Source organism: Symphalangus syndactylus, chromosome 19 (genome assembly GCF_028878055.3).
Source record: "Symphalangus syndactylus isolate Jambi chromosome 19, NHGRI_mSymSyn1-v2.1_pri, whole genome shotgun sequence".
NCBI classification, from domain to species: domain Eukaryota; kingdom Metazoa; phylum Chordata; class Mammalia; order Primates; family Hylobatidae; genus Symphalangus; species Symphalangus syndactylus.
The window spans coordinates 38,481,598-38,506,942 of NC_072434.2; the positions used below are offsets into that span (position 1 = coordinate 38,481,598).

At 43.3% G+C, this 25,345-nt stretch overlaps 1 long non-coding RNA gene across 5 annotated transcripts in view; it reads right to left on the minus strand.

The window, feature by feature from the left end:
- Positions 1–25,114, minus strand: part of LOC129458599 (uncharacterized) — a 182,269-nt gene extending 157,155 nt beyond the window's left edge. For 4 of the 5 annotated variants that reach the window (XR_008649679.2, XR_010114754.1, XR_008649682.2 and 1 more), the window contains exon 1: positions 22,287–22,402. This is a non-coding gene — a long non-coding RNA (uncharacterized lncRNA). Of the gene's footprint in view, positions 1–22,286; positions 22,403–25,019 lie in introns of those variants that run through there. The other variant, XR_008649681.2, reaches the window with a different exon arrangement.
- Between the last annotated feature and the right edge of the window lie 231 nt (positions 25,115–25,345).

Consider the following 25,345-nt stretch of genomic DNA (forward strand, 5'->3'; position numbering starts at 1 on the left):
ATTGTGGAAGTCAGTGTGGCGATTCCTCAGGGATCTAGAACTAGAAATACCATTTGACCCAGCCATCCGATTACTGGGTGTATACCCAAAGGACTATAAATCATGCTGCTATAAAGACACATGCACACGTATGTTTATTGTGGCACTATTCACAATAGCAAAGACTTGGAACCAACCCAAATGTCCAATAATGATAGACTGGATTAAGAAAATGTGGCACATATACACCATGGAATACTATGCAGCCATAAAAAAGGATGAGTTCATGTCTTTTGTAGGGACATGGATGAAGCTGGAAACCATCATTCTCAGCAAACTATCGCAAGGACAAAAAACCAAACACCGCACGTTCTCACTCATAGGTGGGAATTGAACAATGAGAACACATGGACACAGGAAGGGGAACGTCACACACCAGGGCCTGTTGTGGGGTGGGGGGAGTGGGGAGGGATAGCATTAGGAGATATACCTAATGTTAAATGACGAGTTAATGGGTGCAGCACACCAATATGGCACATGTATACATATGTAACAAACCTGCACGTTGTGCACGTGTACCCTAAAACTTAAGGTATAATTTAAAAAAATTGAATAAAGATGTGATAAGCAGAAACAGCTATCAAAAGGGGCCATACTACATGCTCACTAAATATATGTTTAATGGAAGAGAAAACGAAGTTCAGAGATATCCAGTAACTGGGTAAACGAAAGGAAAAAGTGGTGGATGAGATGCATGAGTGATATGTATACATAAGTGAGAATCACACGTGTTTTGCATGAAGATGTAGTGACTGAACCTTTGAATGTGTGCACTTAGGTTGATTCAATAAATATTTCTTGAATATCAACTCTAAATAGGGAATCTGACCCATTTGCTGAGGTTTGACCTATTTGCTGAGGTTTGAGTTATGCGGTTACCAGCTGCATAAATTTGGGCAAATTCACCTTTTTGAGCCTCTGTTTTCTGTATAAAAATTAAAAATACCCAATTCACAGTGTTTATGAATTTGAAATGTGACAATTTCTCTAGAGTCTAAGGTACATAGGAAAGATGCTATCAGTTCTAATGGCCAAATAAGAAGTCAAAACTATGCTCTAGATTTATCTTCAAATCAAAATAAAAAGCCACATAAACTTTTCAAGTAAACATAAAAAATATTTACCAAATCCGCAAATGTTTAAGTTGAAATGATCAATATTTAACTATGTTTGACTTATTAAAGTGATGACATCTTTGATGGTGCAATATTTCCTGTATGGTACAGCTGGTCGTTCAGAGACAAATTCCTTAGATTCCCTCTGTCTGCTTGGATCTCCTTCCCCTCTGTCAGCTTGTTCATTTCGGCTCACTCACAGTGCATGATCTGCTTACTTCCAGAAAGGACCTGAGGAAGCTCCACTCCTATAGCAACAGGGCTGTGCAGTTCATTTGGCAACTCATCATGTACTGCCTCATGACCAATATTCTGTTGCCTTGAACTGTTATGTAAATCTTGAATTGGTTTCTGCATTTTTGTGGGCCAAAAGTTTTTAACAGACAGGGAACTACCAGGCCACCTTCGAGGGAGAATGGAGAAAGTACCCATCCTGTGCTGCAGGACATTGACTTAAGGGGCCTGGTGAGGAGAGTCAAGAGCAATGGGCTGTCACCAGCATGCAGACCACGGGCCCAAGGAAGAAAAAGGACTGGTTCTATTCAACTTCAAGATGTAAAGAAGCAGCATCCACAGAGAGAATTTTGAACAAGATGGTGGGAGATCCCTTGATCTAAAAAGAAATCTGAAGCATGTGGTTGTGCTTCATCTCCACTGAGAAGAGAACAGAGTGGTGTTCGAGAAACAGAACGGCAGATCAATATAAACTGTACTTTCTAGACATTCAGCTGCCCAAGAGGACATGGCGTTTCCAAAAGGTTGAAAACAACTGGATTAGAGACTGCTCTATTTCCTTCCCTTGTCCTCTTTTTTTGTTTGTTTGTTTCTAGATGGCTCATTCCCTAGGGGCAGAGATTGTATTCAGTCTGTTCTTGTATCCTCTACAAGGTCTAGTCCAGTGGTGAAAACACTACAGGTACTTAAGAAAGGTCTGGCCAGGTGCAGTGGCTCACGCCTGTAATCCCAGCCCTTTTGGAGGCCTAGGCAGGTGGATCATTTGAGGTCAGGAGTTCGAGACCAGCCTGACCAACATTGTGAAACCCCATCTCTACTAAAAATACAAAAAAATTAGCCAAGCGTAGTGGCGCACTCCTGTAGTCCCAGCTACTCGGGAGGCTGAGGCAGGAGAATCGCTTGAACTCGGGAGGCAGAGGTTGCGGTAAGCCGAGATCATACCACTGCACTCTAGCCTGGGTGATAGAGTGAAACTCTGCCAAAAAAAAAAAAGAAGAAGAAGAAAGGTCTGTGGAGGTGATGGACTGGCTCATCCCAGTCCCTTCACCTGAGTGGACACAATAACTCAAGAAGGGCAGCACATCCTCAAAATTATGAGAGTTATGTATCATCACGGTGCCTTGGGTCCCTAATGGGTTCTGTTTTCATTTTTGTTTTTTTTTTTTTTTTATGACAGAGTCTTGCTCTGTTACCCAGGCTAGAGTGCAATAGTGCACTCATGGCTCACCGCAGCCTCTTGACCTCCAGGCTCAAGTGATCCTCCTATCTTAGCCTTCTGAGTAGCTGGGACTACAGGCGTGTGCTACCATGCCTGGCTAATTTTTGCATTTTTTTGTGGAGATGTGGTCTCACAATGTTCCCCAGGATGGTCTTGAACTCCTGGCCTCAAATGATCTTCCCATCCTGGCCTTCCAAAGTGCTGGGATTACAGGCATGAGCCACCATGCCTGGCTAAGGGTTTTGTATCTTAGTACTTTAGTGTGTGACTTTAAGGGTATACCTGACAAAGTTGAATATGAAAATCACCATCGTCATTCGTATTTGTGGAGCATGCTTCTCTATACAGTACTCATAGTTCACTGGACCATGCCTCATAGGTAAGATGTGTATTCTCATTCTCATTTTAACGAGGATTCAGAGGTTCAAAATGATTAAGGAACTTATCTAAGGCTACACAGTTAGTAAGGGGCAGGCAACCATCAGGATCTTCTGACTTCTGTCCCTGACCTTGGATAAGTCTCTCCTCATGCACACTCGCAGAAAGCCAAGTCGGAGGAGGGAAGGGGGTGGCAGGGGCGGGGATGGAAGAGAGGCTGTGGTTTGTACCCTGGCCCAGCCGCATTTCCAGGTGAGTATTGGGCCGGGCTACTCTGCGCACGCGCCCTTGCTCTCCGCATGGGGCGCGCTATCCTTTCCCTTGGCCTTGCCCAGGTTTTTGTTGAGCGAAAAGGGCACGTTACTGCTTCTTCTCTAAAGAGGTATGATGAGTTCAGCTTCTGCCTTCAAATCGATATCTGTGGAGGCCTGCCAACCACAATGGGCTCGGCTTTTCCAACCCTCCCGCGCGTCTCAAGGGCTAAAGAGCAAGGGATGAGAAATTTCGCTGGGCCCAGGAAGCTTCTGGTTGGGCAGGAACCCAGGGCAGCAAGTGACTGCACCTGCGGGGCGGGAGGAGCGGGGCCTGGAGGGGCGCAACATTCTCTTAACGGATTCATTCCCGGTGTCTGAGCCGAGAACCTGCATCCTAAACCCTCCATTTAGCTACTAGCTGCACTCCCTGCCTCCTGCGTGGCTGCTGCCGCCACAAATGGCCCCTGGCTTAGAAATGCTACATATGCTCCTCCTAATTAATATGTGACACAGCGTCTCACAGCCACCACGGCAGCAGTCTCGGGCTGTCTCTCCTAGACTGAAAGGCAGATGACAAGTGAGCTTTTTTGTCTTTCATATGTCTCTAGACTGTGACATGCCCCAACGGACAATACAGGCAGCTATGGGTCTCTCCCTTCAGTAAGAGATGTGACATATGCCAGGAAAATGAGATGGCTCCCTCTTCATTTCAAAAGCGTGCTTCTTACCATGTCCAGGCATAGCTACCACGTGGCTCACTTTGTCTGATGGGCACACAAAGGTGAGACATATGTCCCAAAGCTGACCCTAGAGCAGCCGCCCTTCTCAGGGAGATAAAGATCTGTGCCTCCTGGTCTCAGCTTGACTCTGAATTTATCCCGTAGCCTTAAGCAAGCTGTTAAACCTCTGTATATACCTCCGCTTCCTCTATTGAAAAATAACAGTTCTGGATTTTGTTAATAGTCCTGGAGGAGAGTTATTAACATGAGGTGTGATACACAGAAATAAATATTAATTAAAGCTGACAATGATGATGGTTTTGCAAATATAAAAGTGCTGTAGGAAAAATCTTGTCTGATTCTACTGAATGATTTCCATAAAGCTAGGCTGGGCTCCCAGATAACATTATGGAATGATTACACAAAACGACTGATATTTTCAATTTATTCTTTGAGCTCATACTGTTTTATATTTAGGCAGCTGTCTAAGGAGACACCATCAAAACGCCATTAGTCACCATGGGGAAAAGGTGTTCATAAGTGAAGGCATGCCATTAATCTACAGCATCAGTGTTATGGGCTTACCAACATGGCACACCAAGTGGGATGTCAGAGGAATGGGCTTCATCTCACTGCAGAATGCAGTGGATCAAAAATGGACCAAGAGCTTCCCAGCCTAAGAGTCTAGTAAACTCCGGAGGCTCAATGTCAGATTCGGAAGAATTAAGGCAGAGCTATGCTCTTTGAGGAGAAACACATATAAGAAGTTCAAAATTATTTTGTCCCCAAGTCTTCTTAAAGTTCAAGAAAATCTCTTCCCACAGAATTTAAATTAAGGCCTTATTTCCAAGGCATTCGATAATCCTTTATTGAGTATATCCTATGCACTATGGGCACTTCTGTCCTCAACACTGGAGATGTTGTGGGTGAGAAGACATGATGCCTGCATTCAAGGAGCTTATGATCCACTCAAGAAGTCAGATAAGAGATAAACAATCTTAGCACAGGGTGTTACATGGTCTGGAGAAGTAAGCCCAGGGTGCTGTGGGAGACAGAAGGGGAATCTGGGTGCAGCTGGAGGAAGCCTTCTGCCTAAAGATGGCCGATCAGCTCCTTCTGGGTAAAGAGGATGATCAGCTCTGTGTGGTTAACTTCTCTCTCTCCTTCTTAAGAGAGAGAAGACAGAGACCTGGGGGAAAGAGAATTGATTACCATCAGTGATTGTAATGGAAGAAAATTCTGCAAAAAAAAACCCATGATGATGTAGAAAGGGGAGAACTGCCTTCAGACAAGATGTTTTTAACAAATCTATGGAAGAAAAAAAGGTGGATGGAGGAGCAGCGCTAGGGAAGCAGCATGAAGCTGAAGCTTCCCAGAGGGCCAGAAGGTGGGTGGAGAGAGAGGGAAGGAGGGGAGGCTAAGACTGAGAAGAGAGGCTCAGAAAGGCTCTGAAGCTGGAACTCAAGCCTAGCAGAATTGAGAGCTGGAGTAGGATAGGCCAGAGAACACAGGAGGAGTCATTGAAAACCTTTCAGAAAAACTCTTGATGGGACCACCCACCCACGCCAGTGTATTCAGCAGTTAAGTGTCCATCTCCAAAATAAATCAGGGTGTCCTTCAAAGCACTGAGTGGCCCCAGAGAGCAGACCTGCACCTTCTGGCACTTAGAAGTCCTTCTGAGTAGAGCGGGCTTTCTACTCCATCACCCTAATGCCATGGTTCTCCACAGTGAGTGATTTTGCCCCCCAGGACATTTGGGAGTGAGTAGAGAAGACATTTTTGGTTGTCTGTGAGGACAACAAACTTGGGGAAGGTGCTACTGGCACGTGGAGGGTAGAGGCCAGAGGTGCTGCGAAACATACTACACCTTGGAGGAGAGACTCGGGCAACAAAGAATTATCTAGCCTCAAATGTCAATAATGAGGAACTCTAACATAAAGTTCTCCAGTTTACAAACCCCACCCCCACAAACTCCAAACAGTACTCCACAGCCATTTCAGCAATGTCACGTTTCAGTCATCAAGGATCTACTTAACCAAGTGCCTGGCCCCGCTGGATGCTGTAAGACGGGGGTCCCTAACCCCCAGGGCCACGGACTGGTATCTGTTAGGAACCAGGTTGCACAGCAGGAGGTGAGTGTGGGCCAGCCAGCATCACCACCTGAGCTCCGCCTCCTGTCAGATCAGCGGCAGCATTAGGCTTTCAGGAGCATGAACCATACTGTGAACTGCGCATGCGAGGGATCTCGGTGGCTAAGATTCTGAACCATTCTACAGCGTAACACTGATGCTGTAGATTAATGGCATGCTCTTTATGAGAATCTAATGCCTGGAAATCTGTCACTGTCTCCTACCACCCCGAGATGGGACCTTCTAGTTGCAGGAAAGCAAGCCAGGGGCTCGCACTGATTTTACATTATAGTGAGTTGTATAATTATTTCATTACATATTACAATGTAATAACAATAGAAATAAAGCACACGATAAATGTAATGGGCTTGAATCATCCCGAAACCATCCCCACACCCCGCTGGTCCATGGAAAAATTGTCTTCCATGAAACCAGCCCCTGGTGCCAAAAAGGTTGGGGACCACTACAGTAAGAGATGCTTTACGGCACATCCATGACATGGTCACTAGGGACATGGAAAGAGAAAGGGCGTTTCCGTGTTGCTTTGAAAAACTCTGAGGCAATGCAACCAAAATTTTAAAAAGAAGAAAAAGAAAGCATGTGAATTAAGAAAGAGCAAACAGCTTCGGTACATGCTATTGGGAAAAATGGCTTTTCAGGGTTGACCGCAGTACCTGTCGATGGCCAGCAGAGGGCAGATGGGGCAAAAGAGCAGGAGAAGGGGAATTTCTGCCCTTCAGGGAGGCAATTCCAGTAAGAATACATGATTGTAAGTCGAGAGTCAACTGGAATTAAAAGTATGAAATAGAGAGGGCAGTAGCTCACTGACGCCAAGACAATGCAGGTTTCACACAGTTGGGAGTCGAGGCCACGGAAGAACTAGGGAACCCAGGGCACCAAGGCTGAGGGGTGAGGGGCCAGAGTGGGCACGGGGCTTGGGTGGGAGAGCCCGATCCATTGCCAGGTGCTGTGCTCACCATACACAGGGGGAATAGGCCTCTGAAACACCTTCAGTGTTTGCGTCTGCCTCCTCTCAGCCTCCACTTTGCTTTTTATAGGCCCAGTGCCTGGTATGACAATCAGAGGAAGCTGAAAAGCCTACCTGCAGGCCATGCAATGCTGTGGATGGATTTGGAAGAGGTAGATTCTGCTGGTAGGGAAAGATGAAATCTGGCTTTGGTTGATAGCAGGCTATTCTATATGTGAGTTTCTGCCAAACAGTTCCATGGTGGCCCTGCAAACCCAGCATCACACTCTAGTGTGTTTTGATTGCATAAACCTCCTTCAAAAGTCATTCTATAGGCACTTCTTGTTTTGTAAAAATAAAGTGTATTAGGGTTCTCTAGAGGGACAGAATTAACAGGATAGATGTATATATAAAGGGGAGTTTATTAAGGAGAATTGACTTACATGATCACAAGGTAAAGTCCCACAATAGGCCATCTGCAAGCTGAGGAGCAAAGAAGCCAATTTGAGTCCCAAAATCTCAAAGGTAGGGAAGCTGACAGTGCAGCCTTCAGTCTGTGGCCGAAGGCCTGAGAGTCCCTGGCAAACCACTGGTGTAAAGTCCAAGAGTCCAACAGCTGAAGAACTTGAGTTTGATGTTTGAGAGCAGGAAGCTCTCCAGCACCGGAGAAAGAAGATGGGCGGAAGACTCAGCAAGTCTGCTTTATTCTAGCCATACTGGCAGCTGATTAGATGGTGCCCACCCACACTGAGGGTGGGTCTGTCTCTCCTAGTCCACTGACTCAAACGTTAATCTCCTTTGGCAACAGCCTCACAGACACACCCAGGAACAATACTTTGCATCCTTCAATCCAATCAAGTTGACACTTAATATTAACCATCAAAGAAGAGTTAAGACACCTCTAGGGGAGTTTTCAGGGAACACCTGGAAATATTCTGGTGTCCAATAAAGGTAAAATTCTCATCAGAATCAACACACAGGGCTATCTTCCCATGCTCATTTTTATCATCACTGATGATAGTTACTCATTCTCCAAGTTTATTTCATGAATGTCTGTAATAGAATCAAGTCTAAACATCTCAGAAATCTCATTTATTAATAACGTATATCTAGCCAAGTGAGCAATGAAGAAAAGGTTTAATGTCCAAGATTTGGGGTTGGAGATAATATAACCTCTACCATGCTTACAGAATATAAAATGCTGGCCTAGTCTAGAAACCCAATAAAATGGCAATACAAAATTCAGACTACAAGTGTGGAATATTCTGATTTATTTGCTGTTTTAAAAAACCCTTTTTGCCTGATACCTATCAAAACCAAAAATAATCCTCTCATACCACACAAGCGGGGATAGGAACTGCACATTATTTAGGAGCTGGGCACTGTCCTAAGTACTTATTTGTTCTGGCATTTAATCCTCAGAACAGCCAACTGAATTAGTATTATTATGCCATTTTATAGATGAAGAAACCAATGTTCTAAGACATCACTGTAATAATTGAACAAGTTTGTTGTTGTTGTTGTTGTTGTTAAGTATCTTCTGTATCAGGAACTCAGCTATATTCTGGAGAAAAACAGACACAATGACAGTATCTCCCCTGTCTGTAGGATGTAGATATGTACACTGACAATTACATACTAGAAATACTGTAATGGAAGTGGGAACACCTGGGATTTGCCTGAGTCAGGGACAATTTCATAGCGAGGTGACTCCAGCTGATTCCTAAAAGAATAGAGATTTTCCACTTTTCCTGTCTACTTGATGCTGTGATATTATACTGTTGCAAAGTGATATCTCCAATTTCCATGGAAACTCCCTGCAGGCTAATTAGAATCCAGTTTATAAATTTAAAATAGGTAGAGTTTGATATTCTCTGATGCACGCCAGTGTCTACTTCCTGCTGGCAGAGTTCTGTGGCCTGTCAAGAACCTTTTGGGGATCCTTGGGATGGGACAAGGCTGATAAAATAACTCACCAGCTGGAGGTCACCACTCTCCTCTTATCTAGCAATGGCATTCAATTGCTAGATAAGACACAAGTTGATAAGACTCAATTGCCCCATGCAGCCCACCTGAAACGCCACATGGGGCAATTGAACCACCTGTCTCTTCCACCTGCCCTAAACTGCTACTACTTTCGGGGCTAAAGTGCCCTCTGCCCTTCACTGGTGGTTCTCAGAGCAGCTCTGGCCAGCTCGCCAGTGGCCCTGCCTGAGAATCCTCAGTGGAGTTCCATGTCTAGAGGAAGTCAAGGAAAAGAGGCCCACATTAGTGGAGAATTGTGCTTGTCTGTGATTGGTGGAACCTCTCTAAGATGTTTCCAGTGTCAATATTCCCTTTCAAACATCATTAAAGCTAAAAGGAAAAGTCAGCACTAGACGTGAGGAAGCAGATTTGAGTCCTGTGTGTTATATGGTGACAATTGCCGCCGTCACAGGGCTGACTCACTGTCGTGTTATTAACCAGAAGAATATTTATTATCACAGGTCAAAGAATAAAGCATACTTCTCTCATTCCACTGAATTACTTTGTATAAAATGTTAGTTTATAATATGTGCTGTAATTTTCTTTAAAAACTTTTTTTAAGTCAAGCTTTGTCAGCTATAAGAAGTACATGGACAACAGCTAGGTGCTTAAGGCAGCCTGTGGGCTCTGGCTCAAAAGAAATAAGAAAAAGCCAAGACCCCCTTGACTTGCCTGGAGACCTTAAAGAATATTAACATGGAGGGTTCATAACAGGCAATATAGTTCACTTTAATTAGGATCCTGCAACCCTAGAAATTAAGTTAGAGAAGATCTATTAGGTCATCTGGCCTATCGCCTTCCCTATCCCCTGTGTAATGCAGGATTGTTCCCTGGGGTCTGCTCACAAATGCATGGTTCAGTCTAAATTTAAATGACTGCAACTATGAGGTTTACGTCATCCCCCTTGGGGATGACTATTACATAGTCTAATGGATTTCACCATGATTATTTTTCCCTCCAGAGATTCTGCCCAAATTTCTCTTTGCTTGAATTTGTCTCATTTTTCCTCATTATATACCTTCAGGTTCAGAAAAATCACAAAAATGACAGTGAGAATGACCAAGTCTCTATTTCCTACTCTTTAGCAATAAAGATGGAAGTCACCCCAGTGGGCTTTCTCAGTTTCACATTTTGTAGGTAAGCTGGAACACTGCTAACCCTTCTTACTCTTAGAAGACACTCACCATTCCTCTTACAGGAATCCATAAAATCACCAGCCTGGGGGCAGTTTTGAGTTTCAGTGGTGGTGGTGCATTTGACACGATTCACTCCTCCCTGCCTTGTCTGATCAACCATGTAACCAATGATATATTTGCCAAGATTTGTGATGCTCTCTGTGTCAGCAGAACAGAGGAAATCATTCTGGCTTTTGGGGGATGGTACCTATGACTTTACAATCATTGGCACCATTTAAGCTACCAGCCAAGCCACCCAGTCCCTATTATATTTCTCGGTGACACTCAAGGAATCTTACAACTTCAAGTTGACTAGGTGAAGAGATTTGGATCTTCTTTATGTCATCAATTTCACATATGTGCACACACGTGTACAGAGAGAAGCAGCAGCACCAGGAGAAGGAAACGAAGGAGAAATAGCAGCAGGGCTGCAAAAGAAAACACATCCCACATTCACAATCCCCTATTTATAAAGGATAATTGAGTCCCATGCATGGTGAGACTGTGACTCATTAGAACTCCTTAATTAAAGAGGAAAGCCTCCCTGGTGATTTTATTTCCTTGGGTTTGTTTTTGGTTGTTATTGCTAAGTATGAGAAAGACAGCGATGCCCTGCTTGGAGATAGGATCATTCTTCTGAGCAGGACACAAAGCTGGAAAATGAATTCACTAATGAATTCAGAGCACAGCCAGGGCTGAATTGCAACTCCTTGCTGTCCCACTAGCAATCGTTCCTAAGCACAATTACCCTGAATGATTACACTGGATGGCAACTCAGGCTGAGTGATATGGATGGGAAGGAAATGACTCCTAAAGAGTGATTTAATGATAGAAAGGGCACAGCATACATGTGGCTGCACCTCTATTTCCAAGGACAGGTCCATTCACTCTTTCATTCTTTCTGTCTACTCTTCTGGGGCCAGGCACTGTGCTAAGTACTAGGAATAGTTGTCCAGGGCTGTTGAAAGAGGGTGGCAGGCCACACATCAGCACTTTAACAGCATATAGTTATACTTTCATCTTTCTTTGTATTGGAAGTAAAGGACAATTTAGAATCTTTTAAAATGGATTACAAAATTCTGCAAATACGTACAGCGTGAGAGAAAATAACATAATTAAACACTTGTCTGCCCACCATCTAACTTTACTGAATCTTAACATTTTGACATATTTGCTTTAGATTTTGTAAAACAATAAAACACTATAACGTAATTGAAGCCTCCTACGTGTTCCTCCTCTAAGACACCTTACAGGTAACCATCATGTTAAATTTCATGTTTACCATTCCTATTCATGCTTTATACTACTCTTCACATATGTGTCGTATGTGTGAATCCATAAATAAAAAATAGACTGTTTTATATGCTTTTAAACTATACAAAAGGTGTTCTATTGTACCTATTTTTCTGTAATTTGGTTTTTTTAAATTCGTTGTTTTTGAGATTTACCCAGGTTAATGATACATGTAATTCTAGTTTATTCATTTCAGTTCTTACACAAAATTTCATTATACTTATACGGCTATAGCACAGCTTATTTATCTACTGTTGATGGTCATTTCATTTCCTCTTATTTTGTTCTATTACTAATAATGCTGTAGTCAACATTCTTCTATACACCTTCTCTGCAGATGTGACAGAGTTTCATGAGATTATATGCCCAGAGGTGGAATCTCTGGCTCAAAGTGATTATAACTAAGTTCAAAGTAAGGTGGAAGAATTCTCACCTATCTAGACTCTTGCTTATACTTTTCAATTCTCAGTTAACCTGATGAGTGAGTAATGGTGTCTTATTGTGGTTGTAATTGTAATTTATTAGTTACTGGGGACCTTGAGCATCTTTTCATGAATTTATTGACAATTAACAACTATTAAACATTAACCTATGTTTTGCCTATCTTCTTTTTTTCATTATTGAGTTGTTCTTTTTAAAATTCAGATTCTAGGACTTTATCAAATATTTGTATTTCCTATCCTTTCTCCTAGTCTTGGGCTTACCTTTAAACTTTGTTTATGGTATCTTTCATTAAAAAGAAATTTTAAACATAACTTTCATGCAATCAGATTTGTCACAATTTTCCTTTATGGTTTTTGTTTTTTGTGTGTTATCTAAGGACTCTTTTCCTAGCCCTTAAGTCCAAGATGCTTTCCTATTTTTTTTCTAAAGTATATTTTTGCTTTTCACATATTGTACTAACTTTGATGCACCTGGATTTCATTTTGTGTGTGTGTATAATGTGTTTCAATTCTTCTCCATATGGATAACCAAGTCTATTTGTCTCTTTTTCTATTCCTACGTTGGTACCATCTGCCTTGATTGCTGAAACTATGTGATGGTTAACTTTACGAATCACCTTGACTGGGCTAAGGGATGGCCAGATAGGCGGTAAAACATTATTTCTGAATGTGCCTGGGAAGGTTTTCTAAAGAGATTAACATTTAAATCAGTAGAGCAAGTAAACAAGAATGGCCTCACCAATGTCAGGGGGCCTCATCCAATCTGTTGAGGGCCTGAATAGACCAAAAACACAGAGGAAGGACAAATTTGCTCTGCTGAGCTGGCACCTCCATCTTCTCCTGCCCTTGGACATCTGCACTCCTGGGTCTTAGGCCTTCAGATTTGGACTGGAACTACACCACCAGCTTTCCTGGACTCCCAGCTTGTGGGCAGTAGATTATGGGACTTCTCAGCCTTCATAACCCCATAAGCCAATTCCTCATAATAAATCCCTTTCCATATATCTTGATATATCTTGTTGGTTCCGTTTCTCTGGAGAACCCTAATACAAACACTATAAAAAGTCTTGATGCCTGGTGAGTTAAGTCTCCACTTTGTTCTTTTCCAACACTGCCTTTGTCCATTGCTCTTCCATATAAAATTTTAGATCAGCTTGTCTAATGCCATGAGGAAATCAATACACCAGACTCAAAACCCTAGACATTTAAGCTGGGTCATCTTTGCTCCGACTGTGAGGACTGTACTGAGGCACTAGAGAAATGCAGGCATATATTAAGTGCTTTATAAACAGTAACTCATTTAAACCTCACAACAATGCTATGAGGTAGGTACTAGTTCTGGTTGAAGGAACTGGGGATCGATGGACTCAGGTAATTTGGCCAAGATCTCAGGGTTAAGAGGCATAGTCAGAGCACAAAGGCTTAAATCCATTCTAATCATATGCCAGCACTTACCTGGACATCCAAAACCTTAAAAATATATTTTGTACTTACTGACAAGGCAAGCGATTTAAAATCATTATCCTCTTCATTATACCAAAGAAGAAACTAAAACATAGACAAGGTACATGCTTTGTCTAATACCCTATACAATGTTCACTGCAGAATAGAACTTACATTCCTTGACCTTCCCTGTATGAAAACTCCTTCTTCCACTCCCACTCCCACAACTGCCCACTAGCTCTTGCTCCTATGCCCGTCCAGGCCAGGCACCTGGAATACACAACCACAAGGCTGCAGTGACATCCTGGTCTCACTGAACACTCCATGGCGCTGAGCAAGTGAAAACCAATTCTAAAGGTGAGGTGGCTTCTTCAGACTGTGGCTTCTGGGAAGCTTCCTTTTGAAGAGTTAGTAGTGGTATGGGAGTATAGATCAACACACCAGAGAGCTCTCCTACCTATGACAACATTTACCTAACGTCAGGACATGAGCATTTTCTAGGAAATATGTGGAAAAGGCTGTAAATGCTGGCAACAATGAGGGCAAATCTGCAGGAGCAGATTACATGGAATGTAATAAGATAAGAAAACATTGGTTAAGGGCTGTCAAGGGAGCCAGAGAAAAGCATGTTATAAACAGATACCCATCGGCCCAGACTGGTGGTTGGAGGACAGATACCGTCATTAGCAGCTTTCAGTATAAATCTTAACTGGGCCACCAATGTGTTCAGTGACTTTGAGCAAGTCATTCCAGATAGCCTGGATGTTTCAGTTCTTGTGTCTGTGATAGAATGCCCCTAGAGGGCTTCACTAAGAGAAAGGAATTGCTCTGGTCTGGAAGAAAGAGTGCAAGCTTGTTAGTGGGCTCTTGCCCTGCTAGGGATAGGGGGAAACCTCATTTTTCTGCAGGCTGGGGGTGAGGAAATGAGGGGGGTCAGTGGAAAATAGTCACAAAATAAGGTACATTTACTGTGGACTTCTCCAAGGGCAGCTTATGTACTGAGAGCTTGATCTTTTCCTGCTTTTCCCTCTACTCCCTTGTATTGCAAAACAGCTATGGCAAATCATGTAATTTCTCCACGTCAGTCCTTCATGTCTGAGGTAGGAATGGCTAGCATAAAATGGGGTAACGGACATGAAGGCTAATGCGAGGTACTGTTATGTCAGCACCCCTAAAGCCATTAGAGGAAAGTTGAGGATGGGAGGTCGGATTAGATGAGGGTTCCCAAGTAGTTGTGGCTCCTCCTGCACAGCTACAGGGACTGGAGAAATATAGCAAGAGAGGCCAGGCACGGTGGCTCACGCCTGTAATCCCAGCACTTTGGGAGGCCAAGGTGGGCAGATCACGAGGTCAGGAGATCAAGACCATCCTGGCTAACACGGTGAAACCCCGTCTCTACTAAAAATACAAAAACTTAGCCAGGAGTGGCGGTGGGCACCTGTAGTCCCAGCTGCTCGGGAGGCTGAGGCAGGAGAATGGCGTGAACCTGGGAGGCAGAGCTTGCAGTGAGCTGAGATTGCGACACTGCACTCCAGCCTGGGCAACAGAGCGAGACTCTGTCTCAAAAAAAAAAAAAAAAAAAAGAAATATAGGAAGAGAGCCCCGTGCCTCAGAGGAATTGCAGTGCTGGCCAGAGGCTCCAGGAAGGAGCCTGGCCCAGCCCTGCCCTCTGGACTGAGAATGTTTTGCACCAGTTTTGATATTAATGAAGTAATTATTGTGCAAGTTTATGCACCTGTGCCTTATTCTCAGCTCCTCTGCATTCCTTCTCCAAGCCATGTGGTTCCCTCTGCCTTTACCTTCCTCTAGCAGGAGGGGACGTACGAGATGAGATCCTTTCCCTCAAAGACTTTTCTCACTAGTAGTGGGGATCACACCCACACATGCACATGCGTAAAATCTAACCGTACAACCCAGAGTGAGATATCTGATAGGCGGCGCAAACCAAGAGCTCTGGGCCTGAGAAGGGGAGGGGGGCAGGGGCAGCACCTGTGGAAGGAAGGGCCTTTAAGCCTTGAAGAATGAGAATTCAGAGTGGAAAGTGGGAGACACAAACCAAAGAAACAACCAGAACACAGAGTTCATAAAGAAGAGAGGTAAGAATAGAAATAAGTTAGAAGGGGCTGGGCACGGTGGCTCACGCCTATAATCCCAGCATTTTGGGAGGCCGAGGCGGGCGGATCACAAGGTCAGGAGATCAAGACCATCCTGGCTAACATGGTGAAACCCTGTCTCTACTAAAAATACAAAAAATTAGCTGGGCATGGTGGCATGTGCCTGTAATCCCAGCTACTCGGGAGGCTGAGGCAGGAGAATCACTTCAACCAAGGAGGCAGAGGTTGCAAGCAGCCGAGATCGCACCACTGCACTCCAGCCTGGGCAACAGAGTGAGAATGCATCTCAAAAAAAAAAAAAAGAAAAAAGAAAAGAAAAAAGTTAGAAGCGAGTTCTTCCATGATGGATTAATGACTCCGGTTTTATGAGATTTGTTGTAAGGAGTCATTGCAAAATCTTAGGGAAGGGAAGTCACACAATTATAGCATGTTTGCTGAGGGACTGAGGAAGACAGAAAGCCATCACCTCCTCTACCCTCCATCAGGGGAGACTGTCAAATAAACAGAAGCTTTAAAATAGATACTTTGTAGGAGACTAGGGCGAAAAAGGCATACGGCTGTGGAAGGACTCCTAGTGTGTCTGAAGCTACTCTGTGGTAGGAGGCTGGTGTGGAGCCAACTGGGAGGAGGGAAATGAGAGCTGGGGGAAACACGGGGGAGACTCAACCTCATAGACCCAAGGAAGCCGACTAGAGGAGGGAAGATGGGCCTGAAAGTGAAAGGCCAGACCTAAGTCCTAGCTCTGCCCTTTCCCGGCAGGGAGGCCTCAGGCAAGTCCTGAAAGCTGTGGGAGGCTTTGCTTCCTCATTCTTAAGATGGCAGTCATGGTCCCTGCTTCAAAAGCTGCTGAGGTAAAAATAAATGAGGTCACGTGCATGAAATCACTTGACAAATGCCAAGTTATCTGGGAAATAGTAGAAGCGGTGTTTTAATTATTTTTGCCATGTGGGTGGGGCAAGGGGATGAGGTAGGACATGCTTGCTGAGCACACTCGACATGCAGGGCAGCCCAGCCTTGGTCCATCTTGCATAAGTTTGCAAAGCTTCTTGGGATAGGGTGACTAGAAATGCTGTTGCAGGAGGGTGTGTGGGTCAGAGCCCCTTCCACAGGGAGCTCTTCCCTCCTTTGTGAGTAGGAGACAGGCGATGCCAATGAAGGGGAAGAGAAGTGGAGAGCTAGGTGATAATTGCTTGGTGGCAGGGAGGGCTTTGAGGAACCCCTTGTCGTCATGTTCCACCCCTGAGAAAAATTTACTGCAGGCCTTGAAACCTTAACATTAGGGAGGTTGCAAAAATTACAAGCCAAGGCTGGGGGGCCATAATTTGGTGCCTCTAAGTGAGGATTTCTCGGCAAACTGGATAACATCTGGCCTCACAGCTTCTACCCCAAAAGGTTCTTCTGAGCTCTCCTCCACCCCTAGGAAGTTTCTCCACGACCTGGTGGTCTCTAGCTTTCTTCATTCTGCATCAGTAGACTCTCTTTAAACACACACAAACACACACACACGCACACACACACACACGCACACAGAAAGTTTTAAGTCAATGGAAAAGACGTCTACTCTCCAATGGAGACCCATCATAAGCCTACGTTCTCTTTTTCTCTTCTTTCTTTCTTGTTTTTTTAATGGGGTCTCACCTCATCACCCAGGCTAGAGTGCACTGGCACCATCATGGCTTACTGCAGCCTTGCCCTCTTGGCATAAGCCTACTTTCAAAAAAGGAGTTTGAGTTCAGCAGAGAACACAGGAAATGAAAATGATAAATGTATAGTGGAGTTCCAAAGCAAAGACTGTTCCACATAGCTTGCCTGCCCTCAGATACTTAGCAACTGACATGGCATTCCCCATTGTGCATTTGCAGCAGCAGCAGATTTCTAACCAGTGACCCAGCTTTTGCCCCACATCAACATCTCCTAAAAGGGGATGCATCAGCTAGCAGGCACTTAGTTTAGGTAATTGTCCTTTAAAGCCGTCTGATTGTTTATGGGACACTGAGGTGGAGATGCCTTTTAGATGGATAAAAATTCCTTTGAAGCCCAAAAGGATGACCTGAATTTGTATCAGACTAGAGAGTCCAAAATTAGTGAATGATGCCGAAGTATAAAAATCCCAACTCTGGGAGTTTAACTTTGTATACCATGAATATTCTCTAATATGAACATAGTTCATAATTTGTATATAGATAATACTAATATGCATACTAGTATTATCCATGTGCAAATTAAACCTTTCTCGTACTTAGGAATAAACTACCTTTGGGAGGCTGAGGCAGGAGGATCACTTGAAGCCAGGAGTTCAAGACCAGCCCAGGCAACAAAGGGAGACCCCACCTTCACAAAAAAAATTAAAAATTAGCTGAGTGTGGTGGCTTGCACCTGTAGCCCCAGCTATTCAGGAGGCTGAGGCAGGAGGATTGCTTGACCCCAGGAGGTCGAGGCTATAGTGAGCTACAACGGCACCACTTCACTCCAGCCTGGGTGACAGAGAAAGACCCTGTCTGTAACAAAGAAAAGAATAACTACCATGCCTACCACACAATGGTTAATCAAGGATTGAAAGGGGCTGATGAACATTGGCATTACAAACTGAAAAATGTAAATTAAAGCAATGCCAGAGGTCAAAGGATGTAAAAGGTAAACACGAAAGTAGATATTGAGGTTAATTAGATTTGACTGCTTCCAAGAAACCAGCGCATGCCTCATGATAACTGATAGCATTAGACTGGAAATCTGTGTATTAGCAAAATTGCTCATAAGGCCTGGTTTGGCCCCCTTTTGAGTAAGGCAGTGGACAGATTACTGGTGGTCAGCAGACTCCACGATAAACTGACTGCCTCTCAGTTCTGCCCTTCACTAGCTGGCAAATCCCCTCCGGCCCTGACCTGTTTGCCACCTCATCTGCCTTTGCATCTGTCAGATGGTGATAGTCATGCCTAATCTGCCTCCTAATGGAGAAAGTGAGAAAGAGATGCCGTGTTTTTACGAAACTAGCAAAAACTAGAAATCACTAGTAATCACGTAAGGCTGACAGAGCATTTTCAATCAAGGTCATTTGATCCTCACAATAAGGTAGTGGGTAAAACCCTGTCAGATGCCAGACTCCCTTTGTACAACAATATCTATATTCCCTGCTCACTGTTAGAAATGAAATTGACAGATACTACAACTTCAATACACACATGAAGTTTTTTTTAAAAAAGATAATTATCTTTAATAAAAGGAATGTCATTCAATATTTTATAACATGGTCATAAGTGTGGATTCAGGAATCCAACTCAATTATTTTACTGCCAATGCCATGATTTTTTCAGAATCCTTGAAGTTATATTTTTAAATTGAAGGAAATTAAAATTAATATTTAGGAATTTCCTAATGCTACCTAATTTTTTCTTCTCAGAAAATAGAAAAATGCTGCTTTAAAAAAAAAAAAAAACCTCAGTATTCTTTTCTATCAAGACTAGTCTTGCTGTATTGGTCAGCTTTACTGTGGTAATGAATAACCTCCAATTCTCTGTGGCTTACAGCAACATTTGCTATTCACTCATGTTACTGAAAGCTGTGGGTTGGCTGAAGCACTGCTCCAGACTGTGGCTCAGCTCCAAGCTGTAAATCAGCTGCTAGCTCCATGTGTCCTTTTCCTTCTGGGATCCAGGCTGAAGGATCATAGGGTGTGCTATTCCCACAGCAAAATGTGAAAGCGCCAGAGAAGTGGCGACAACTTATGATGCCTCTTAAAAACTTCTGCTTGAATGATCTGCACATGGTCACGTGGCAAAGGTCAGAGACATGCAGTCCTCTTAGAGGGAAGGGGAGGTGCACAATTGCAAAGTACACAGCAATCTACCATAGCTGACCTCAGATTCATTTTGGTACTACAGGCAGTCTTGCTAATAGACCTGAGTTGGCACATAGAAAAACTTGTTTGCCATCTTTCTTGAGATCAGGGGTTGCAAATTCAACCACTAATGGGACATGGTAAGAACCATGGTTAAGAGGCCATACTTCATTTGAAAGAGTAGCCACTATCATCCCCAGTAAGGGGTACAATGTGCAGATGAAAGCCCAAGTCTTCAGATCGCTCAAGAGAAGTCAGAAAATCTTATGTTTAAAGGAAGAAATGAGGCTGGGTGCAGTGGCTCACACCTGTAATCCCAGCACTTTGGGAGGCTGAGGCTTGAGGTCAGAAGTTCGAGACCAGCCTGGCCAACATGGTGAAACACCATCTCTACTGAAAATACAAAAATTAGCCGGGCCTGATGGTGCACGCCTGTAATCCCAGCTACTCAGAAGGCTGAGACATGAGAATTGCTTAAACCTGGGAGGCAGAGTTTGCAGTGAGCTGAGAACACACCACTGCACTCCAGCCTGGGCAACAGAGTGAAACTCTGTCTCAGAAAAATAATAATAATAAACAAAAAAGAAATTACATTCAGTAAAAGTAGAACTTGGGGAGAAATGCATGAAAACAAATGAAAAAGGTCCTTTATACTAATAAAAGGAATAATCTAGGTAGTATAACAGTTTCAAATCTTTGCATGCAAAATAGCACATCAAATATAAAAAAAACAGGTTTAGGTAAAACCTTCTGATTTTAAAATTTTTGCAACTATTTTCACTAAAAAACAACAACAACAAATTTGGACCACAACTTAAAAGTTTTTATCTTCTGCTTTAGGGAAACACTTGAGATATGGCACACTGGGCAGTGGCATAGCTGTCCTAAGGAGGGAATGAACAGATTTTTTTCTCGGGTGTTTCCATGACTCAGAGAGTCAGTGCTCACCTGGCCCAGAGCCCCCAGACTCCATTAATTGACTGAGGACTCAGTCCTGGGCCCACTCATGGCCTCTACTTTTCCTTTCCTGGGCTTGGCTTTCTGAGCTGTGCCATCTCCCAAGAGAAGCCTTTCAGGCTGATTGACTTAAAACTTAGAGCTCAGATGGCAAAAGAAGAGGGAAATAATAGGGAAAGAAATTGCCCTCATTTGCCTCTTTAAATTTTAATACGCAGTGTGATTTGTTAACATGGAGGAGGTCCCGAGGTACTGAGGGGCATCAATAATTCAGCAGAGGCTGTCAGGCTGCAAATAGCCCCACGGTGCCCAGCTGAGGCTCCTGGTTGTGACATGGGCTACTCTTTTGAGCTCTAAGAGAAAGAGTCAGGTTTCCATTACCCAGCCCATTTCAGACCTGTCTTTCCTCTGCTCCCAATTCCTAACAGTACTGGAAACCATGTAGGGAATGTAGAGGCTAGCAGTCCACAATGCTCAGCTGATTGAAGGTTAAACACCAAAGTTCCCGGAGGAAAACGGTGCTCAGGAGCTGCTGCCTCGGTAGGATCTTCAGTGTTAGTGCTTCCTCCCTATCAGGTGCACCTAATGCCCAGGATTTAATAAAGGATCGTTCCCTTCCACCACCATCCCCAAACAAATGTCACTTCTTTCTGTTTGCCAGATCTTGTTTCTGTCCTTCACAAACTCAAAACTCACCTGAACCTATTTACTTACTTTCCCGGATGATGCTGCCCTTAATGCTCAGCTGATTACAGGTTAAACACCAAAGTTCCCAGGGGAAAATGGTGGACTTGGGAGCTGCTGCCTCAGTAGGATCTTGAGTGTTAGTGGTTCCTCCCTATCAGATGTACCAAATGCCCAGGATTTAATAAAGGATCGTTCCCATTCCACCACCATCCCCAAACAAATGTCACTTCTGTTTGCCAGATCTTGTTTCTGTCCTTCTTCACAACCAAACTCAAAACTCACTGAACCTTACTTTCCTGGATGCTGCTGCCCTCAGCTATGGGCAGAGAGGCACAGTGGTGGAGCCTGACTAAACTTTAGACAAGGAGAGACTCTTTGTCACCACTATCCTCTTCCAAGGTAGGCCTCGACTTTTGGATTTCTGTGTCCATTCTTGCATTATCCAATTTCAGCAAGAATTTTGTCAAGTTGGTTTGGCCAGGATTTCCCACCCTCAATATCTGATCATCCTCAATATCTGACCAAATTCTTCACCACTCCCATCATCCCCAGGTTATATCTGATTACCATGGCTTGCCTGCCCCTAACAAGAATCCTGTTAGGACAGTTTAGCAAAATATCACCCTACCCTCTTAGTTATTCTCCATCTACTGACAGCCTCCACGCCTTGGCTCTAAATTCCCCCTTTTTCTTATGTTCAGAGTTGAACCCAATGTGTCTCCCCTACTGCTAAACCCCACTGTGGTAGTCCCTACACCTGTCATGTTTGTCTTGAGTAAAATCTGCCTTACTGTCTTAACAAATGTCATGAACATTTTTTCCTTTAACAACAGGATCCAGATAAGATATTGGAACTCTTAGGCCTTGAATCACCTAAATCCATACCTCCTCCCTCCAAGGTTTACGGCCTTGGGCAAGTTTCTGGTCATTGAACTTCAGTGTTCTTATCTTTAAAACAGGGATAAAAAAAATACCTACCTCATCTAAGGATCAAATAAGAGAGCACCTGTAAACGTATTAAGATTATTATTGTTAAAACTTTCTGAATTGATTTCCATTTCTGTCCTCTCCAGTTACCTGTTGCCATTTTAGGGCAGATGCCCCATTCGTAGGACTGTGCATCTTGATGCCACAGCACCAATGCTATGTTACTGTCTTTAACCATGAGGAATAGAAATAGATGAAATTAATATCTACCAAATGGTACTAGGGGTTGCCTTGAGCCTTTGTCCTAGGAAAGTGGGTGATAACCAAACTCACAGTGTCAACACACTCAGCTTTCTTTGGAAGATCTGCCAAAGAATCCATGTCAGCACCAAAAGGAAAATGGCAGCATGCAGATGGCAGTCATTTCCCATCGCCATTGCTGTGCACAGGCAGAGCTTTGGACCTGCAGAGCTTCTTCACATAGCAGCACAGGCCAAATAACTGGGAGAGAGGAAGAGAGGAGCAAAGTTAACGCAGTGGGTTCTGCTTAACGCACCACATCGACTGGGACAGATTTCATAAAACATTAGCAGTTGAAGCTATTAGCCAGCAGTGGGTCTGGGAAATGCCGTTCAATATTTTTTCCATTTCTAAGTGAAACAGAGAGCTGAGGAAACAATACTGTGATGAGAAAAGGTTTGCTCCTGACAAAGGGCATGTTTTCTCTCCAGTGATGTTCAGCCACTCACTTGGGAACAGAAAAGAGAAGGAGAGCTGGGGATGAGGGTGGAGTGGGGGGAAGAAGCACTTGTCCCTTAAAGCAAGGTGAAAATTACAGTGAGTCTATTGGTTGAATAATTTTCTCTTCTTTATTGTAATTTCCTTTGTCTAATTTAGTGCTTCAGTAAAGTATGAAGTCCCCATATCAGCTTGATAAGTGGTGATATGAAGAATAATGGGATGGAGGAATATTGGAGGTTTTCTTTCCCCCCATTCACATCTTCACTGGCTCCTTGGCTAAGGAAGCAGACACTTGTCCTCAAGTGCAGTGAGGGTAGTGAATGGCTGGGAGATAGCTGGTGGCCAATTGCAGAGTGGCAGTTAGAACTCTCAGGAAAGACTAAAATAAGCCCTGGTCTTTGGTAACATATATCATGGGAATGTAATCAAAAAGAATAAGAGGTTGGGAGGAGGAAAGGGGAGGGCAGATGAGCTGATGCTTAGGTTATACATTCACAGCCACATAAGAAAACCAAAATATGAAAGACAAAATAAGTACAATTTGAATACACAATGATTTTCTACTTTAAATATAGTGACCGTTTCTTCTTCCTGGAAAGTCTTCTCTATTCGGAACTATCTCCACTCACCTGTCACAGTGCTTACAATTCCACTAAGAAGTGGAATTTTTTTAGTTTACAAAGAACTTCCACGTGGAACAATGCTACATATTGTTTTTGATTCATAACAAATATGAGTGATGGGAAGCACAGGCACAAATCTCCCCAAGCTATCCAACGTGTCCATCTCCTCCCCACTGCTTCATTTGTGTTGACCATCTCCTTCCCAGGCCACTACAACAGCCTCCTTGCTGGCCTCCCTGCCTCTGACTGTGCCGTCTTTTATCCTCTTCACAGAAATGCCAAAGTGATCTTTACTAAAGGCTAGTCTACATCTCACTCCCATGCTTCAAACTTCAAAGGCATCCTAGTGTCCTCAGGAAAAAGGCCAAACAGAATGAAAGGCACTGCAATAGTCCCCGCCTACCTCTCCAGATTCATAACACACCACCATCATCACCCCTATTCAATGGACTGGTTGTGTTTCCTCTCTCTTGCCCCCAAGCCTCTGTTCCTGCAGCTCCCTCTGACCAATGGGCCCTTCTTATTCCCCAATAAACTCCTATAAAACCTCATGGTCTGGATGTGGGGTTCCGTGGGGTTTCATGGGATTCTGCACAAAGCTCCATTACAGCATATCCCATTCTGTATGGTTATTGTTATGGCTGTTTAATTGTCCATATGTCCCATCAGAGAGTATATTCCTTGAATATTGTGTTCATTTGTCTCTATAACATCTAGACATGGCATAAAGTGGATTCAAAGAAAATAATTTTTACATGAATAAATTGGATAAGGAAGCTAATCACTTTGATAAGAAAACTAATGATCAAAGGAGTGTTGGGCTTACCCAAGGTCACTCAAGCTATTTACGACTCAGCTCAGGCTGGCATCTGCAGCATTTCTAGTTAAGACATTAGCTTTCTCTTCCTAACCAAGACACAAAACCCTAGTTATGAAGTTTGTCTGTATAACAAAAGATCCATAATTGGAGTTAATAAAGATGTGATTGGTTGAAAGACAACATTTGCAACATATACATCAGGCAAAGGACTAAGGGCCATACTATCTAAAGAGCATCTGTAAGTCAATAACAAAGATCACCAATCTTGCATAAAAATAAGGAAAGATAAACATCCAATTTGTAAATAGGGAAGTAAACACCAAAACGATCCCCAACTTCAGCAACAAAGTAATAATAATTTTTCACCCATTAACTTACTAAAAATTAGAAAGATTGATAAAATCCAGAGCTGGTGAAGATAAGGGAAAACGGCCTTTTTTTTTTTTTTTTTTTTTACACTGGTGATAGAACTGTAAACTGAAAAACCTTCTCATATGTTGTGAAAGCCATAGCCATTTTCATTACTCATCACATTTTTAAAATATGCATTCTCCAATTCCCAGTATGTTAGTTTCTGTGACTGCTGTAACAAATGGTTACCAATTTAGTGGCTTAAAACAATACAAATATATTGTCTTATAGTTCTGTAGTTCGGAAGAATGAAATGAGTCTCCTTGAGCTAAAATCAAGGTGTTGGCAGGGTTATGTTCCTTTGTGGAGTCTCTAGGGGAGAACCTGTTTCCTTGTCCTTTCCAGCATCTACAGGCTGCACACATTTTTTGGCTCATGGCCCCTTCTTCCATCTTCAAAGCCAGCAACATCAGGCCTACTCCTTTTCACTCTTCCATCTCCCTGGTTCTGTCTTTTCATTCCCTTTTCTACCTTTAAGGATGTTTATGATTACATTGGGCCCACTAGGATAATTCAGGATAGTTTCCCTATTGTAAGGTCAGCTGAATAGGAGACTCCATCCCATCTGCAATGTTAATTTCCCTTTGCCATGCAACCTACCATGCTGACAGGTTCCAGGGATTATGATGTAAACATTTTGGGGGAGGGCCATTACTCTACCGATTACACCCAGCAATTCCAGCTGTAGGAATACATTCTACAGAAATAGACACACGTACCCAAAACGTATGTCCAAATATTTTTTATTGCAGTAGTGTTCCTAATAGAAAAGAAAATAAAAAGAAAGAAAAAGACAA